General features: G+C 39.5%; 1 long non-coding RNA gene across 1 annotated transcript; it reads right to left on the minus strand.

Annotated features, from left to right (window-relative positions):
• Window positions 1-3460: 3460 nt before the first annotated feature.
• On the minus strand, window positions 3461-3974 carry LOC149123039 (uncharacterized). Its single transcript, XR_016217973.1, has 2 exons — window positions 3792-3974; window positions 3461-3625 (listed from the first exon to the last, which is right to left on the minus strand). It is a non-coding gene; the product is annotated as an uncharacterized LOC149123039 (long non-coding RNA).
• Window positions 3975-11110: the final 7136 nt, after the last annotated feature.

The following is an 11110-nucleotide window of genomic DNA, read 5'->3' on the forward strand; positions in this document are numbered from 1 at the left end:
TTCTATTTACTCTTGTTCCTTCTAGACTCAATAAAGAAACATGAAGATACCGGATAAAAAGCACATTAGCAAGAAGCTGGATGAGAAGCATTCCAACCAGGCTCTCTGATAGGGATGTAGGAGTTCCAGGTCGCAGCTTGACTCAGTGTGCCACGATCCCCAGTCTCCTGATTATTCAGTCTCCCAAGACTACTAGAAAGTTATTTTCATTGAAACTTTGAGTGCCTCCTAGTGGATTAGAGCTGTCAACAAAGACCTAAACTGAACAGAGGTTAAAAATTGGAAGAATGACTACTATTGAAATGCTATTTCATGGAGATCAACAACTCAAAATAATTTGGTAGTTCTCATTTGATTTCTCCAATTCAGTTCAAATGAATCCATAAATGTGTATCGAAGCTTTACTATAAGTGAGTAATTTACTAGGTCTGAATAATACAAAGGTACTTCAAAATGTTCGTGGAAATTTTGAATTCAAAGATATTTATTTGGGTGTAAAATATTTCAAAATCCATACATAAAATTATATTAAAATGGATGAGACAATAGCTTGCTGTATTCTGGAGAAGACAAAAATATACATAACTATAACATCAAAGAGGACCTTAAGAGTAGTGTAAGCTAAAAGTTGTACAATCCTACAAGCTGAAGAAATCTGACACTGTGGACAGTTAGACAAAATCTTATGATAGTCATTTTCTGTTTCCCCTTTTTTATGAGACCAATTGAAGATAATATAGTAAGACTTGTAAGAAACCTTTGGGGATTGTTGTTAATGTAACACTAAGAGGGATTCATGAATATGCAAATCATTTAAATGATAGAATTTTATTTATAGAGCCTAAAATCTCCTTTGACTACCACTTCCAGCTCCTTTCATCATCTTCTTTCTTCATCGTTTTATTTTTTTAAGATTTATCTATTTAAAAGGCAGAATTTTAGAGAGAGAGAGAGAAAGAGAGAGAGAGAGAGAGAGAGCTTCTGGTTACTGGTTCACTCCCCAAATGACTGCAACAGCCAGGACTGGGCAAGTCTGAGTCCAGGAACCAGGAGTTTCATTCAGGTCTGAGCTCAAGAGTACAGCTACAGAAGTGCTTGGGCTGTTTTTCATAAGAGTTCCTGTCCCCCTGACTCAGTTTGAGTGCCTTGAATCAACGCTGCTCCACTTTAACTTTCTGCTTTGCCAATATAATGAAATTACTATCTGAGATGTGGTTGCAGGTGTGAAAATGGAAAATGCTTTCCTAGGTGATTGAGGCCCTTGGTATCAGGAGTTATAGGTCCTCAATTGCAAGATTGTCTTGAATGAAAACAAATTATCTCTTTTTCATATGTACTGTATAAAGTAGCCCTTGTAGCAATTTGGGGGCAATGACACTAAGTCATTTTCTTAAGTTTCATCAAGATAAACGGCCTCATTTTAAAAAGACAAAATATAATGCTGACAACGATGTAGACATAGGGATCTCTGCACAATGTTGATAAGAATGTAAATGAGTACAGTCATTCTGGAAAACAATAGAGATTCCTCAAAAAAATAAACAAAATAGATCTATCACATGATCCAGCAATCACACTACTGGCTTTAAATCCAAGAAAATTAAATCTGTCAGTCAAAGAGACATCTGCATCCATGTTTATTGAAGAACTCTTCACAATAGCCATGAAATTGAAATAATCTAAGTGTACATCCACTAATGAATATATAAAGAAAAGGTGGTACATATAAACACTGGAATACTACTTGGCCATTAAAAAGGATTAAATCCATGCAATAACATGGAAAAAAACTGAAGGCCATTAGATCAAGTTAAATCATATAAGCACAGAAAGAAAAGTACCACATGATCTCACTCTTCTGTGAAATTTAATTAAAAAGATGATCTCATAGTTGCTGATGTATAATACGGGTTAATATGGGCTACATAGTGTAGGGAGGGTGTGAGAATGAAAGACTGATCAACAGGAACAAAGTTATGCAAACATAGCATAGAAGATCTGGTGTTCTATTGCACAGCAGGGTGACTACAGATAAGATTAGAATATCGTTGTTTCTCAATTAAAAAATGAGAGATAGGATTTTGAAATGTTAAATGTTTAAGGTGATATGTATATTTACTTTGATTAGATATTACACACTTGCAGGTGTCAGCTAATTTTCTAACTGGGTGAATATAATACGCTAAAAGATAGTGATTAATTTTAGGAGAAAACAATGCCTTATTTATTTACAATTAAAAGGTAAATGTGAGTACCATTATCCCCAGAAAGGAAGCCTAAAAACTGTTTTATTAATAGTCTAAATAATATGGTTTTTTAAAGTTTGACTTGCTTATATTTTATTTAAGAGACAGAAACAGAGGAATGGAGGGTCTCATCATCTGATTCATTCCCCAAATGCCTGAAACAACCAATGCTGGATGCAGCTATTGCCAGAAGCTGGGAACTCAGTCTGGGTCTATCCATGTGTATGGCAGAAACCCAACTACTTGAACCACCACCTATGCCTCCAAGGGTGTGCATTGGCAGGAAGCTGGAATCAAGAATGGAGCCATGACTTGAACCCAACACTCTGATATGGGCTGTAGGCATCTCAAGCCATATCTTAATCACTGGGTCAAATGCTCACCAAAAATGATAGTTTTAAAATGGGAATACGCAGGGAACTTTTTTAAAAAGATTCATTTGGTGTATTTGAAAGACAGAGTTACAGAGAGAGGTAGAGACAGAAAGAGAGGTCTTCCATCCACTGGTTCACTCCCCATCTGGCTGCAATGGCCAGAGCTGCACTGATCCGAAGCCAAGAGCTTCTTCCGGGTCTCCCACGTGGGTGCAGGGGCCCAAGGACTTGGTACATCTTCTACTGCTTTCCCAGGCCACAGCAGAGACCTGGATCAGAAGTGGAGCAGCTGGGACACAAACTGGTGCCATATGGTGTACCCTCACTTTAGGCGGCGGCTTTACCTGCTATGCCACAGCACCAGCCTCTTTGAACACTCTTAAGCCAATTATTCTAGCCCTACTGAATGCATAATGGCAAATTCCTTGTTGTGGCTTTACATTCCCTTCAGTTTTTGCTCACAATTCTGTGTGTAACTTGAAGCCAAAGATTCAGGAATAGGAACGTTTCTGATGAGTGATAACTCTGGACATAGGCGTTTTCTGAGCTGGCTGTGCTCCCTGAACCCCAACATCTGTGCTGCCACAACCCTTCCACATCCTGTCAGGGATGGTGATTCTCTGCTTCAGACCCTGTAGCAGGTGATGTCTCAGAGAGACTCCTGGGGTTTTTGTACGCCTCCCTACGCGAGTCCTCTCACAGTGTCCTCTCTCAGTGTGCAGAAGTACACTGCTGAGTCTTCCAATTGTAAAACGGAGATGACAAGATTGATGGATTTCCTTGCCTTCTGGAAATTCAATGAGTAGCGACCTTGGGTTGCATTTTGCTGGCCGTAAGAGTCCTGGCGAATAAGGAAGATCATCTCCCCTGTGTTGAGCTGCTTGTACCACAGGAGACTGTAACTTGCAGCACTGGTGTCATATGTGCAGTCCAGGGTCACGGCTTCCTTCTCCTGTGCCAATATTGCTGGCTTGGCTTGAGTTACCTTCTGGGCAACAGCAGATTCTGAAGACAAAAAGAATCAGAAAGTTTAGGGATAGGTGGTATGAGATGATGAAATTCAATTTTTATGCACTATTACCCTTCTTTCCCAAAGTCCCCATAAGATGCTTCCTGTGCCTCCAAACCTGAGGTCTTACAGGGGGCCCATTCCCAGTGGGGTCATCCCTACCCAGCCACAGTGAAGCCAGGATCATCAGCAGAAGGCTGGAGAGTGACATATTTTATCTTTTCTTCTGGATGAAAAATATTGTGTTCTTTAGTTCCAGAGCCCTGCACTGTGCGGTGAGCCTGATGGGAGAGGGAAGAATTAGTGGGCTCTGTGCTGCTGCTGCTGCTGCTGCTGCTGCTGAGACAGAACAGGAAGCAGAGGTCTCCTGGTGTAGCAAGTGGGCGTGTGTCATATCAGACTTCTTTGCATACTGACCAAGGTCCCACCCAACCCAAAATTCAGTGAACCAACCAACTTTTCATTTTGTAACAACTAAATCTGTAAATATGCATGGATATATTGCAAGTAATTATGGTAAGTGACCAAGTGCTATGTTCAGTCATTAAAGACTTCAAACATTGAGTCCTGCCATAAAGTTCTCCTTAGACATTCTAGTTCTTTTCATGAAAGCCAGCTTAGACATTAGAATGAGATCATTGGGATTCAGCCACTGAATTTATATTTTTCCCACTACCTCCATATGGGTCCTCAATGAGCCACAGCAAATTGCTATATTCTGTATGATAAACTCTGAAGGGAATTATCCTACGTGATCTCATATGTCTCCCTAGTCAGCTGATCATAGAATTACTAATCGTGATCAATCATTATTGGTGTTTGAACATTAACAATAAGGCAATACCCTCACAATATTACTCAGCAATATGACCAAAAGACACCCATTGCTTATTGTACCCTACTTCTCAATATAGTAGACAAAGCCTATCCTCCTTGTCTCCAAATAATTTCAGCTTTGTCCCAATTGGCTGAAACATCTTTACATCTTGCACTGGAAGTACATTAAATGAGATGACAACACAAAAAGTCCAACTTTTCTGCTGTCTAAAATCATTCAATATTTTCCCACCAAGTGGCTGGCTTATTTGGAGATATTATATATTTCATTTCATACAGTTTAATTCTGCTATAGCTCTCTATCAGGGGAATCCCCAAATTATACTTCTGTCATTCAAAAGGTGCCCTTGTCCAGAGCAGATATTTTGAACATTCTCATACGAAATTTTGAATGAATTTTGTTCTTCCAGAAGTCTTACCTTAAAAATAAGATATAATACCAGACAGGTTGGGCAATAATATTCCAGACTCCATTGGATAATTCATACCTTAGCCAGAAGTAATATTAATTTGAGTGGCTTGTGGCTCTCTCTTGGATGTTTCAATTTACAAAAGATATATAAAGCATGAGTCACTGTGTTTTTATGTGGTTCACAATCTCCAAATACTATGGAGACAGTAAAATTTCTTAACCTTCTTAACCTCATGTATCTCATATATTCCTACTAAAAATGGGCACAAAATACATTATTTAATGTTTACATACCATACAAAGGGGTTATTGTGATAAACACAAAGTTTCACAATATAAAGACATAATGGGGGCCGACACTGTGGCACAACAGGTTAAAGCCACAGTCTGCAGTGCCAGCATCAGTTCAAGTTCCAGCTGCTCCACTTCCAATCCAGCTCTCTGCTGTGGCCTGGGAAAGCACCCACATGGGAGACCTGGAAGAAGCTCCTGGCTCCTGGCTTCAGATGGGTCCAGCTCTGGCCATATCAGCCATTTAGGGAGTGAACCAGTGGATAGAGAACATCTTTCTCTCTCTGTCCCTCTCTCTCCCTCTCTCTGCCTCTGCCTCTCTATAACTCTGCCTTGCAAATAAATAAATCTTTTTTAAAAAGACTCAATGGAAGAAGAGGGGAAACTATTTGAACAGATGACCTTCCAACTAAAGTCCTTAGGCAAGGATATCTTGCAGAACATAAAGACAAATCCATGGAAAAGCTTAATATTTCCATCTTGGAGGTGGAAAATTGGGTTCTCAATTTTGTAGAGAAACATTACAAATACTTGATTTATTTAATTAATGAGAAAAATATGTACTGAAGCCAGAAAGTCCCCTTGTGGGGCAGGGGTAGAGCAAGAGCTGTGGCATAGCCAGTTAAGCTGCCACTTGAGACACAGTTGCATCCCACATCAGAGGGCCTTGCTCAAGTCCAAGCTACTCTACAGAAAATAGCAGATAATGGCCCAGGAACCTGGGTTCCTGCCACTCACTTGAGAGAAGTAGGTCTTGGCTCCTGAACTCTGCCTGGCCTAGCCCTAACTCTGCCAGGCATTTGGGGAGTGAACCAGCGGATGGGAGATCTCTCTCTCTCTCTCTCTCTCTCCCCCCTCTCTCTGCCTCTCTCTCTTCTTCTGTCACTCAGCCTTTCAGATAAATACATAAATCTTTGAAGAAAAAAAGGCTAACTGGTAGAGTTAAATAATCTCCTGTGAACACTTGTGAAAATCCTCCAGAGACAACTCATCACAGTGGGATAGATTAGCTGTGATATTAAAAAATTGTCCTGGGAAAACTCTTCTGGGGTAGCAGGGAATGTGGCCAGTCCATACGTTTCTTAAAAGAAATAAAATGCCATAAAGTTTGTAATGGCGGGACTAGAATACTGGCCTAAGGAACCACTTGAGAATCTCCAAAAGGATTTTACACAGTTGTGTTCCCTGTGTGGATTACAAGAGTGTACTAGATAAAGAATTTTTATTTTCCCACATAGGTAACAAATCTGTCAATATAGTGAAGAAAATTAAAATAGCTAGCATCTGACATAGATAATACATAATAAATTTTAAAAACTCATTTCTGGATGTTTCAAGAAGGAGTTGTGAAACCAAGCTCTTTAATGTAATCAGCAAACATAGAAGTTCTCCACAAGATGCCATACTCACCCAATAGTGCTGTGGTTTCCTGAGAGGTAAGATTTAGCCATGCATAACCATGACTTAATCCATGGTTAAGGTAGACTGGCTATTATAAAAAGACAAAAAAAAAATTACAAGTGCGGACAATGATGTGAAAGAAAAGGAACTCTTGCATACTCTTGGTGGGAATGTAAATATATACAGGCATTTTGGAAAACAGCAAGGAGTTTCCCCAAAAAATTAAAAGTAGGACTACCATATGAACCAGCAATCCCACTACCAATTTCATTTCCTTCGGATATATATATATATATATATATGAAATCATTTCCTTTGGATATATATATATATATATGAAATTTCATTTCCTTTGGATATATATATATATATGAAATCATTTTCATTGGATATATATATATATATATGAGATTGGTAGTGAGATTGCTGGTTCATACGGTAGTCCTACTTTTAATTTTTTGGGGAAACTCCTTGCTGTTTTCCAAAATGCCTGTATATATCCTTGGAGATATATATATATATATCCAAAGGAAATGAATATATCCAAAGGAAATGAAATAAATCCAAATATATACATAAATCCAAATATATATAGATATATATATCCAAAGGAAATGAAATTGGTCTGTGGAAGAAATTTTCACTTACATGTTTATTGCAGCTCTATGAACAATACCCAAGAAATGGGAATGGGGCCGGCACTGTGGCTCAGCGGGTTAACTCCCTGGCCTGAAGTGCCAGCATCCCATATGGGCACCGGTTCGAGTCCCGTCTGCTCCTCTTCCGATCCAGCTCTCTGCTATGGCCTGGGGAATCAGTGGAAGATGGCCCAAGTCCTTGGGCCCCTGCACCCGTGTGGGAGACCCAGAAGAAGCTCCTGGCTCCTGGCTTCAGATCGGTGCAGCTCCGGCCATTGCAGTCAATTGGGGAGTGAACCAGCAGATGGAAGACCTCTCTCTCTCTCTCTCTCTCTCTCTCTCTCTCTGACTCTCCTCTCTCTATGTAATTCTTTCAAATAAATAAACAAATCTTTAAAAAAAAAAAAAGAAATGGGAACAACCTAAGTTTCCAATGAAGACTGGATAAAAAAAATGTGGAACATATACACAATGGGGTACTACTCAGCCACATAAAAGGATGAAATTTTGTTGTTTGTGCCAACACAGATGGAGCCGGAGGTCATTATACTGGGTGAAATGAACCAAGCATAGAAAGACAAATATCACATGATCTCACTCATATAGGATATTTTTAAAAGGAGCACTCACATAAGGTGAGAGTATAATGGTGGCTGATAGGTGCTGGGGAAAGAAAGCACGAAGAAAGGTTATTTAATGGGTGTCAGGTTTTGTTAGATAGTAATGAAAATTGCTGGTGTTCTATTACACAGTACAGTGAGTATAATTAATGATAAGGCATTGCCTATTTTTCAAAGTTAGAAGAAAAGGTTGTCAGTGTTTTCACCACTAAAAACTAATGAATGCTTGAGGGGATGTATAAGCCTATCTTATTTGATACTACACTTGATCTTAGTCAAAAGGCCGAGAAGCAATATATCTTATATGAACATTATAGAGTATGTACATTTATTGAAGCATAGGATAATACCACATCAACATGTACCATTTTTATGCATCAGTTAAAAGTAAATGTTAAAATGTCTCAATTAATAAATAAGAAGTAAGCATCAAACAATAGTCAACAAACTGTTCTAACCTTTTCCAGGTCATTCTGAACTTCACCTTTCATTCTATGCCTTAGTATCTATGTTAGTTTCCACTTGCGAACAAACAATATTGCAAATACTTTACTAGCAAGTCTGTGCCAAAGGAAAAGAGCTGAGGCTTCCGCCCTAGTTGCAGGATTAGGTACAGGTGCCAGATGCCTGGGGAGCAATGTGTGCTTGCAACACAGAAGTAGACAGCAGAATCTCCAGGCTGGGTGGCTGCGATGTGCAGGGAGACATGTTTGGCTGCCTTATTCAGTGAAACAGTGAGCCTTTGGTCCTGCTTTTTCTCCAGATTTGAGCGAATGTCTATGATGAGCTGGAGACCCTGACCGGGTTCTTGTTTATACCATGGGAAATAGTCTGAAAAACTGTCGGAATAAGTACAGTTGATAACAGAGCTGTCTCCTTCCTGCACACTTAGAGTAGAAGGATGCTGCTCCACGTTGCCTCCTTGGCTCATCCCTATGCAGAAAGAAAAAATTAGTCATTAATCTCCAGAATTTTCTGTCTCAATAGTAAGTAGAGGAAACATGAATAAAATCTGCCTTCTCCAGTGTTACAAAGAATGTCCACTAATATACTCTGCTGCCCCCAAACCCTCAACTCACAGTCTAGCTGCAGCCACAAGAACATAGATGCAGCTTGAATGGATGTCTTCATTGTTCTTCCCAGCTAGGATCAGTCCTAGACCTGCAATCTCTAGCCAGGAGGGCTACTTCTAATCTCAGGTTACACCTTCTTTTCTCTAGTAAGCGTGTTGATTTCTCATATTGTCTACCCAGCCAATTAGAAAACGGCTGTGCCTTTGTTGTGGGCCTGTTCATTCAGAATCCATCCAGCTGAATCTCCCCATACTCTGCATCAGCAGAAGTATACTACCATCTTGTGGTCACATCCCTCACTACTGAACTCGCTGGGTGAATGTTCTTATTTAACCTATAAGGGACTCAGATTCATAAGCAGCAACAGATCAAAACAAGTTAGGTTTTAGATCCAAGATAAGATGCACAGTAACAATTAAGAGATTAAGGTTAATGTTTATTCACATTACTTAGTCATTATTAATAAATTAGAAAGAAGTATAAGCTTTTGGTGTTTATTCCACAATGGACTGAATTTTCATGTAGCAAATCAAAAAAGCAGCATGATTCATAGACAAAGAAAAATCAATACCTTCCTTCCTTTTTTTTGCCTTTTTTTTTGACAGGCAGAGTGTATATATAGAGAGAGAGACAGAGAGAAAGGTCTTCCTTTTTGCCGTTGGTTCACCCTCCAATGGCCGCCACGGCTGGCACACCACGCTGATCCGAAGGCAGGACCCAGGGGCTTCTCCTGGTCTCCCAGGGGGTGCAGGGCCCAAGTACTTGGGCCATCCTCCACTGCCTTCCCTGGGCCACAACAGAGAGCTGGCCTGGAAGAGGGGCAACCGGGACAGAATCCGGCGCCCCAACCGGGACTAGAACCCAGTGTGCCGGCGCCGCAAGGCAGAGGATTAGCCTATTGAGCCACGGCGCAGGCCAATACCTTCCTTTTCAACTTAATATATTGTTAGGATTTATCTGTTCTAGAGACAAATTGTTTCTTAAAATAAAAAAAGCACGTCAGCCAAATACCAGAATAAGAGAGGGGACATTTCAACATTTCAAATGCATATTATCGCACTCTCTACTCCTACAAGCCTGGTCTTGCCCATGACCTTGCTATTCCAAGAGAATGGACAGTAACAACAATAAGAATGTAGAATTTTCCCTCAGTAAAGATGATTTGGTAAAAAGTAAGGGACAAAATCTCAAGGATGAGGGCGCATGGGGATGAATTCCATGAGGTATTAATACTTCAACTTTAAGACACAATTTGACCCATAGATTGGGATGATTTGCAAAGAAGAATCTGACATCCTTTGAGAAATCTTTTCCTATTGCTGTGTGGCTTTTACTCTGCGAAGTGAGGAAAGACTAGAAATTCTCAGAAATCACCAGGCTGAATATTCTAAACATGTAACCCTGTCTAAGTTTCTTCTTGAGGCACTTTTATTTTCTGATATCAAAATTAATGATGTCAAAATTGCAGGTCCCTAAATGCAATGATTGACATATCCTTAATGGAATTCTCTCTCAAGAATGAACCAACTTTCTTGCCATGAATTCCAGCTGCCTTAGACATTGCTCTTTCAGATTTTAAGCTCTAAAATTTTTCTCCCAAACCCTGTTACGCTATACTTTCCCCAAGACATTGATGAAGTGCCTACATTATATAAATTTCCATTATCATCTCCCTTGTGAGAAACTCCTATCATCTACTATAATTTCTTGATATCTTCTGCTATAGCTGTAAGAATAAATCTAGAGAAATAGATGTTGTCTAAGTTTGCAAGAAGATGATACAAATAGGAAACTGAGACATGGTTCCTGGAAAAGACTACCCCATTCCCAGAAGTGGAAGCCCCTTTCCTGTGTTTGAAATCATTAGCTCCTAGACATGATAGAGAATATATCTAATATCTCCACCACATCTCATAATCATAAGTTTATAAGAACATCTATGAAGAAGGATCTCAATTCAATATGTATACATATATGGTCTTATAGAGTGAGAGCATGTGTGTTACACACATTAAACTGCATTTTAAGCATCTTCTACTCTCTCACTCTTTCCCCATATGATAGAACTCTAAATTCTCCACTGGACAAGATTTCTCTGCTCATGGAGACAAATACTTTATTTAGTTCAATACCAAATACTTTAGTTCAAAACATGCATGGGAAATATGCATTATTAAAGAATTTATGGATTTCACATTTTTCTTGCACC

The sequence above is a fragment of the Oryctolagus cuniculus genome, chromosome 12, assembly GCF_051225735.1.
Source record: "Oryctolagus cuniculus isolate XC-2025 breed Fujian yellow rabbit chromosome 12, ASM5122573v1, whole genome shotgun sequence".
Classification (NCBI taxonomy): Eukaryota; Metazoa; Chordata; class Mammalia; order Lagomorpha; family Leporidae; genus Oryctolagus; species Oryctolagus cuniculus.